Source organism: Motacilla alba, chromosome 6, assembly GCF_015832195.1.
Source record: "Motacilla alba alba isolate MOTALB_02 chromosome 6, Motacilla_alba_V1.0_pri, whole genome shotgun sequence".
Lineage (NCBI taxonomy): Eukaryota > Metazoa > Chordata > Aves > Passeriformes > Motacillidae > Motacilla > Motacilla alba.
This window is the reverse complement of record NC_052021.1, coordinates 11,242,807-11,251,678: the sequence shown is the minus strand read 5'-3', so window position 1 is coordinate 11,251,678 and position 8,872 is coordinate 11,242,807. Positions and strand designations below refer to the sequence as shown.

Sequence of the window (8,872 nt, the reverse complement as noted above, 5' to 3'; positions counted from 1 at the left end):
ATCTCCTACTAAATTATTACTGCTCCTTCTTTCCAGGGGCCAGCTCTCAAAACCAGAAATCATGCTTGCTAGATTGTCTCCTTATCTGATGGTCATAACTTGATTGCTTCATACTCTGCCCCAACAGCAGAATTCCCCCAAGGTGTGATTTGCCAGGTAATTTTTTCATGTGCTGCTGCAGCAAATGGATCCAAAATGCTTTCTGACATGTGGCAGAACCATCACGCTCTCCGCCAAGTGACCAAATCAGTTTCTGCCCAAACTCTCAATAAGTACATATGAAATTGTGTATTTTCTTACCATATCAAATCTGTGTTATCATGTGTAAACTACCCACCTTGGAATGAGGTGCTTGCTTTCCATCCACAAAGGAAAGTCTTAACATTATCTCTTTATATGAACTATGACATAACATTTCAGTGGCATGCACTGACATTCTGTACAGACATCTTCTGGTCCACTACTCACTCCCCTGTGTGCTCTCTGCAAGTCCATGGTTGAAAAAAGTAAAGCCAGCAGTATCTTTCAACAAACTCCTCCAGAGAGGAATCCTTAATAATGTTGTGGTTTAGTGCATTTTCTAGATCATATCCTGTGATATGTGATTGGATTACAGCTGAACAAGATTGTCTTTCTGGTTTAAGAGAATGTATTACTCTGGAACAACATGAGGGCACTTATTTCACAGATTTTCAGTGCCACAGGTAGGGGTAGTAAAGGCTTGTTCATCAAAGTAATGCATTTCCTAGGAAATGAAGATTTCCATGGGAATAATTAAATTTTCCTGCGATGTTTTTATTTTCCTGGGGGTGGGCAGGTGGAAGAGCAAGGGGGAAGGAGTCAGGGTTTGGTGCCCTCTTAAAACACTAAGGAAACCTAGTGGGAGAAAAACTTAGGAAACATTTGAACAAATTTTTATTTTAAGTTAAATTCTAGGAGAAGAATTGAGAGGCCTATAGACTTTCCCTGGAAAAATGAGACATTTGGGAATAAAAGGAACTTTGGAACTGCAAGGAGAGAGAGGAATAAAAGTAAAATATGGAAGTAAGAAATAAATTTCTCATGTTTCTATAGTGTGGTTTTCAACCTTTTAGTATATTCTCCAAAAAATATTTGTGTTAGTGTCTGGTATTCCTATAGCACCATTTCAGGAGAGGTGTGACTTCCAGAAGTGTGAGGAGCAGAAAAAGAAACCATCTGTTACATGGGAGATGAGCTGCCCAACAGAACTGGAGGGAGAAATTGTCTGGAATGAGTCACCAGCTTGTTGTTTTCTGTGGGTGAAATTCCAAGCCCTCTATCTCATGTTATAAACAGCATTTTTTCTTCTCTCATTCTTTGCCTGTTCATGTGGTTTTTGCTCCAACTTTAATTAATTTTAAAATGTTCACATGTGTGTTTTGCCAGCGAGAACTGGGCTTTTCCCTCTGAACAGAAGATGACTTTGGCAGCCCTGAGAATTCAAAGGCTAACCAAGAGTTCACTTTGGTCAGGAATAAGGCACTCCCAGTTGGACAACTTCCCTGAATAAATCTGCAGTGTGGCCTGTGATTTCTGCTCTGGAAACCAAATATCTCTTTCCCGTGGCATCAGATTACAGGAGAGCTGAACATCTTGGAGACAGGTGTTGTGCAGTCATTTTAGTATAAATTATTTAATAACAGCCTCGAGTCCCGCTTATAGTAACTGATGACTTGCAGAGACAAGCACCTGCATTGGAAACCGAAGCACAGGTTTTGGAGGCTGAATTAAATAGACACAAAAAAGGTAAGGTAAAGGTAAGTATAATTTTTGGCCTGGTAAAATGATGGGTGTGCTTGTGCTGTGCCCCTAAAAGGGGCCTGGAATACCCAGAAACAGGGTGCATTTGTAAATGTTCTCTCTTGCACATTCTGTTTTGAATCTCCTAGTAAAATATAGATTTCATATTTTCAATCACTATGTGTTAAAATGTGTGGTTCAAGGGTAATAAGTTATGGTGTGCTCAGCAGGCTGGTGGTTCTTTCTGCCTGAGTTCCTCATAAATACAGCATGAGAGAAGCATTTGTTAATAATTTTGAAACTAATGAAAAATTTGTCTCTATTTCATCTTTAAGCTGAGCTGTAAACTTGGAGAGATTGCTCTTTAAATGCAGCTTCTGATACATTCTTTTATGATTTAAATAATGGACAGTGCATACAGTCCTGTTTCTTCAGTATTAGTGATGCCTTTGCTCCTGGGGCACTTTTATTCTGGTTCTAAAATTGACTGATAATGATCACTTAGAGCCTAGAGTGGTATTTATCCTCTGAGTACAGAAATCCACTGCAGTAGCTACTGACATGGAAACAATTTCTTTTTTGAAATTTCAGCTATTTTCATGCAGCTCTTCCCATGTGATTGGAAAATGAATTGTGCTGTAACTACAAAGAGGAATAAAACAGTAAACCAGTCAGGCAAGTTGCTTTGTGTGCAGTAGAAAATCACGAGAAGAGAACAAGATGATGTGTTCTGGCAATCTATAGGCATCAGCTGAGGTACAGGAGCTATAAATCAAGATTTAGATGCAGTGGAAAGCAGAATTTTTTTTTTTTTGTCTTAAATTAAATACAAAAGCCTGCTACTGAAATGTTCTCCAAGTGGAATTTAGCTCATGCAGAAAAGAAAGCAAAAGGCCCTGTTTATGTGATAGGTCCTTAATGTGAGAGAAGTGATCCTATAAGCCCAGTACTACAAGTTTGACAATTAAGAAAAATGTTTCCATTGAAGGCTTTAAGTGTTTAACCATGGAGGAACAGATTTTCAATTTGTCTTCCACTTAGTTTAAGACTAAGCTAAGTGCCTCTAAGGAGAAAAGGATTGTGGCTACACTGGCAAGTTATGGACCCATGGGAACATAGAAATGTGTCTGTACAGAGGAGCAGTTGATGCCCAGCTCATCTGTTTTATAGCTGTTATTTTCATTGCCTAATTCCCTGTCTGCCTTTATAAGTAATGACATTTATTTTCTCTGCACTAGCTTATACAGGTCCAGCAAAAAAAGCAATTACTGAAATTGGTAAAGGATATGAATTTTCTAGAGTATGATTTATCTGCTCATCTGCTTCATGCCCTCCTTGTCATTACTGGCAAAGTATCTTTGCAGTTGTGAAGTGAACTGCATTCCTTTTCTGCATTAATTGCTGTCCTGCAGCTATGAAAAACAGAATGTTTAAAATTTTGCCTGGGAATTTTTAATCAATATTTATTACCTAAAACCACAGGAAATGGTGCAATATTTAAAAGATGTATTTGGATTTAGGGATCAGAAATAATTTAGTCTCCAATGCATTCATTTTGAATGATTATGTAAGTCTATTTTGAGACACAAAAACCACTGTGAAATGTTTTGAGACCATTTAATCTGGAGCTGGACTAAGAGCAGTGACATGTTTTGCCACCAGTGCATCAGCCAGTAAGTTGCAATGACTAAACTACTGATTTAAAAAAAAAAAAAACAAACCAAACCTGGACTAGTATTTTGGAGATATGAATGGTTGCTTTCTTTCAACTTTTTTATTTTTTTAGAAATACTATTCCTGATTGCCATATCAGCCACTTTCTCAAGAGTTCAGCTTTGAAGTGTAATTTAGACTGATTTTTACATTATTTTTCACAGCATATCTCCAGTAGAGTTGAGAAATTTATGGAGCTTCTTGTAACCTTAAGTTAATGTTTATTTTCAGAGAGCACTGTGCTTCATTCAAATGGCATCTATACAAACCACAGAATGGTTTGCAGGTAAGTGCAAAAGTATTTTTATGCTAAACACACTGGAAGTTCTCAAAAGCAGAATGGGAAAACATTCCTATTGTACGCTCAGTTTCCTATGGCCCAAAGTCATCAGATAATTAACTTTTAAACCAGGCTGTGTACAGGAAAGGCATATTTGGCCCCAGCAAGGATTGGGTCTATAGAAAAATCTGAGCTGCACTTCTTGGAATAAACTCCCAGTCCTTAAGCTTTTAGGTTCCTTCTGGTGTCACTCATTTCCAGCATTTCCTATCCTGTAGGCTTACCCTGGTGTAAACCATCTCAAGGGAATGCTGCCCCAGCTCTAACACCTCCTGTGCAGAAGGGAAGCTGCCAGCTTCCCTTTTTTTTGAGAAAACAAATGCTCTTTATGACACTGGTGAAAATCCATCTCTGCTGGAAAAGCAGCTGTGCAGGTGTAGCTCTGTTAGTCTGGGCTTACCTGGTCAACTCTCCTGTCCTGAAGCTGTGCCCAGAGGAGCAGAACAGTGATGCTGGAATCTGACAGCCTGCAAGGCCATTATGTGGGAGCAGGCTGATCTCAGGCTGGACGAAAGTCCACAGGGCAGGAGCCACACCTGGAAATAGAAAATGAGCTCTTACGAAGTCATATTACTTGAAACTTTAAAATTCAGCAAGGTGTTATCAGATGTGCCCCAAGTTCTGACCTTTTTTATTATTTATATTAGGGACATCTTTTCTTCCTTGAGGAACACCTTTCTTCAGTAGGTGCTAAAAAGAAAGAGTTTGCAGTTGTGGTCTATTGTCTTCCAGAAGGCTTAAATCAGCATTCCTGATGACCACTTAATTTTACATTAATTATAAACTAATCTGTATTTGCTGTTATATCCCTGATTAGAACCAACTCATATAGCGCTAATATGACCTCCACAGAGCTTATAAATAATTCAGGATGAAAGCAGCATTTGTTAATCGGCTGCTGGGTTTATCTTTCTAAAACACAATTTCAGGTTAAGTACATGCTCAGGAGGAGCTATCCTGTCACATGTGAAAAAACACAATCATTGAAAGGCTCTCCTCATGCTCTTTAGTTTTCAAGTGGCAATTTTTAGTGGAAGCTACAAGGTGCAAAACAGGAAGCCATTCAATCAGTAGCAACTCATACTTACTGCTTTATTTTTTACTTATAAAACACAGATATGGGGAGCAGGTGGCTAATGTAGAGTTAGAGCAGAGGGAGAGGTGTGTTCTTTGCTGTGGCTTGTTTCCTGTTGTGAAGGCATCAAACTCTTCAGTTTAAACATGCAGAGGAGAAGCTTTGTGCAGGGCCTGTGACTTTAGCACTACCAAACTGTTCTGTTCTGTTGCTTAGCACCTGGAGACCCAAGGAGTGAAAAATGATTCCTGGGTTGCAGTTTGGCCAAAAATGCTCAGGGGAATAAATAATGCAAGATTGCCTGGAAACTGAGGCACAGCCTTGTGTCTCTTTTAAGCTCTGCTAAACCTCTCAACACCAGCTGTGCTCTCTCTAGCACAAATGACTGAGAGAGCTGTGCTCTCTCTAGCACAAATGACTTTTTCCTGAGGCACTTGTAGTTAAAATCTCTTTTTATGGCCTGTGACCCCAGTGAAGATTCAGACATCAGTTGAGCTGTTTCGATCAGGGTACACAGTTGTAAGAGCTTTTTCCTGGCTTTCTGTGAGCTCTGGTTTGTTTATGACTTCAGCTAGTGGCACAGTTTGTCCCTCCGAGCTGAGCTTGTGTGTTCATCCTGCAAGAAACTTCTGGCATATTTGCAGTGGGAGGAAGACTCTGCAGTGTGCAACTGGTTGGTATCCTCTTCCAGGGTGTTTAAATTCAGATAAAATTTCAAGCAGCTGGACTAAATACGCAGAGTGTGAGAGCAGCAGTCGACCCGCGTTTAGGTGTCTGGTTTCAGAGTCTGAGATTGCTGCTGGGTTTCATGCAAACCCATCTGCACCTGCTCAGCAGAGCAGCAGCCTGAATTTCAGTGTTTCATTGTACCTTTCCTCATCAGGCTTTCTGGGCATACTTGGGAAGATCCTTTACCCTTTCTTCCCACCTGCATGGTTGTGCTACAGCACTTGGCCACGTTCGCCTTGTGCTTCAGCTGTGTCGAAAAAAAAGTTCTATGCAAATTTCCATCCTGCCCCAAGAATTATACCCAAGCACATTTATAATTCAAAGTTTTCTTTTGATGTAAGAGAAGTTAAACCATGCAAGTTTCTTTAGCTGAGATGGACAGACACAGAGTTTCACCAAATTTAGTTGGAAATCCTGAAACTTCTTCAGCAAAATCATATTGTCTACATTAATTACTCTCTTGATTATCTCCTGTCTTGCACTGTACATGTCCAGTGACACCTCTGTGAAGGTGTCCCATTCAGAAGTGGTTTGACCAGCACTACATTGCCTACAGATCACAAGCTACTAACTTCTCTATCCCCTTACATCCTCTCCACCCTGCCTAAGCAACCATGCATATTCACAGAAGGAAAGAGGAGGAAATTATGTACTTTTTTAATCCTTCTACCTTATTATTCTAGAGCTGCAGCAAAAATGGAAAAAGGGGTGCATTTATGGGAATTCCTAAGCCTGCTAAGTAGATCTTTTATTTGTGCATCAAAAACTAGTGGAGCAAATATTATCTTGAAGCTTCTGATTGTCCTCTATGGGCTGTTATTTTCTACTACGTTACATTTATCTTCAAGCTGCAATTGCCACAGTCTGTAGAATCTCATCTGTCATCTTAATGAGTGAAGTGCATTTCTAGCTTTCATGACTCATGGTGAAAAAAAGTTAAAAGCCTTTCAATGAAAAAGTTCTACAGGCAAAGTGAAAATATTTATATTCCTGTTTCTTTATAACATCATGTTTTAAATTCTATCTCAAAGCAAAACCTGTATTTTTAATAAGTGGGGATTAAGTGTTGGCAACAATATGGCAGGACTGGATGACAAGAAAAGTTTTCAGCTCCTCACACAATACCAGTTATAAAAGCTATTTAAGAAATAGTTCAAACGTATCTGCAGGCTTAAGTGTATTATGTATATCACTTCACTGAAAACTGTATATTACTCTTTGTCTCAAGTTAGTGGGAACTCTCCAGCAGTTTTGAATACTGCAGTCCTAAGATTTATTTTTGTCAAATACTCTCAAAATAGTTCTGAATTTGGTTTTTATTCTGGCAAACTCTGTGAGCTGTTGAAAATATAATAGTTTACATCGCTTATCTCTGTAACAATAACAAAGTATGTTCCTTAGGAAAGGTAAAAAACCATAAAAGATGGCAGTGATTAAACAGTCAGGCCCCATTTGTGTGGGGAAAAAAATGCTACAGAAATGCAGTGTACTACTGGCATGGTGACACTGCTACCAATACAGGAGCACAGTTGTTCTCCAGGTTTTGAAAACTAAATTTTATAATTTAATACTTAAAATCACTCCAGCTTTAGGGGATTGTCCACAGGAACAATGGCAATGTCCTGACCTTGTGAAAGGAGTGCTCCATTGTACCCAGCAGGCTGGGCTGTGCACAGGGCTGAACACAGGCACAGCTGGGGAAAACCTGTTTTCTAGCTTGGGTTCCTGAGATGTTCTGGTAAAGCAGACAAACAATGAGAAAAATAAGCATGTTTGAAGAGTTCTTGTGTAGATTCCCACTCCTGGGAAGCAAGCATGTTCCTGTCTGCCTAGAATGAGTCCTCAAATCCAAGTAAGAGTGCCAAAACTAACTTATAAATAAATATAATTAATACTCTCATTATACTATAAAAGGTATATTTTCTATTAGAAGAGATAGCTGAAATTATTATTAATAATTGTGTAGAGTTTCTCTAGCCTTACTAACAAAAAAATGTTCAATCTTCAAAACTTCATATAAAACTACTCTGAAGGCTGTAAGGCGTGACCCGCATGGAATAACAAAATGATATTTTATTAGTTAAGTAGTTGACACTCATGATTATTACATTTCTCAGAGTTATTAAACCTTCTCTTTGATTTGTCATTCAAGTTAAGTCTACTGTGTTTTAATAACCTACTAAACGATTTCAGTTTGAATCATTTTGGCCTCGAGCAACATTCAAGATTTTTCCTTTCTCTTGAGAGAGAATCTGAGGGTGTAGAACTCTGTTCATTCCCGTTTGTTTTATTTCTATTTCTTTGAGTCTTCATCTGCTCCTTATTTTTATCTATTAGCTGAATTTCAAGAGGTTTTAAATAGAGCTTTTCTCATTTACCCTTGCAGGAACCTTCCAAGAATATTTCTGCACCAAAGCCTCTGCAATAACTGCACCTTACATAGCTCCAAGTGAGTTGAGATGTATCAATCAAAGGTGAGGAGGTGAATCTGCTTCCTTGGGCACTGACAGCCTTTCCTTTGCATGTCAGCACTGCAGCTCAGTGCAGCACTGCTGGAACAGAACCGCCATGTGCAATTAAAGGAGCTGGGTGGATGCAGGGCTGGGCCTCACCAACCCATCAGGTGCTCAGGATATCTGCTTTTCAGGGCAACTGAAATGATGAAGTGCCTTACTAGCTGTCTGCTATAAAATGCTCCTCTGCGTTTGCACAAATTAGGATCTAAACACGCGCAAAAGAAGCAGATTTGGTATGTTAAGCTCTACGTGCTTCCAACAACATGATCAGCTAAAACACAGAGAATTTTGTGTTCACTCTCCTGAAAAAATCTGTGGAAAATGGAATTCTGTAATACCTGTTGTCTTAATTTTCAGCTCATAACAGCAATAAAAACCACAATAGGTGGTGTTTGCTGAGAATTCAGTAATGGTTGTGTCCCTTCAGTAAAATACAAGGCAGCTTCATTTCACTGTGATCATCGGACCTCAACAGCAGCTTGGTGAGTTTATTAATATTTTCCTTTGCTACTCTGTATTTTCTGCCATGGGTTTTCAACCACAAGTTCGTCCTGAGGACTTTGAATTTCTATTGCAACTAAAACGTTGACAATGCTTTTGGATACATATGTTCTAACACTTATCAGTGAGACATTACACAGCCATTTCCCAGCAATAACAACATAATAAGAGCTTGGTAGAATTTTTTTCTATCAGCAGGCTAGATTATTTTAAATTGATAACAAGAGCCAGGTGGCT

At 39.1% G+C, this 8,872-nt stretch overlaps 1 long non-coding RNA gene across 1 annotated transcript; it reads left to right on the top strand.

Moving 5' to 3' along the window:
• The first annotated feature begins 712 nt into the window (after positions 1–712).
• LOC119702507 lies at positions 713–8,483 on the top strand. Its single transcript, XR_005257374.1, has 4 exons — positions 713–1,767; positions 3,706–3,760; positions 8,005–8,092; positions 8,266–8,483. It is a non-coding gene; the product is annotated as an uncharacterized LOC119702507 (long non-coding RNA).
• The last annotated feature ends 389 nt before the right edge of the window (positions 8,484–8,872 follow it).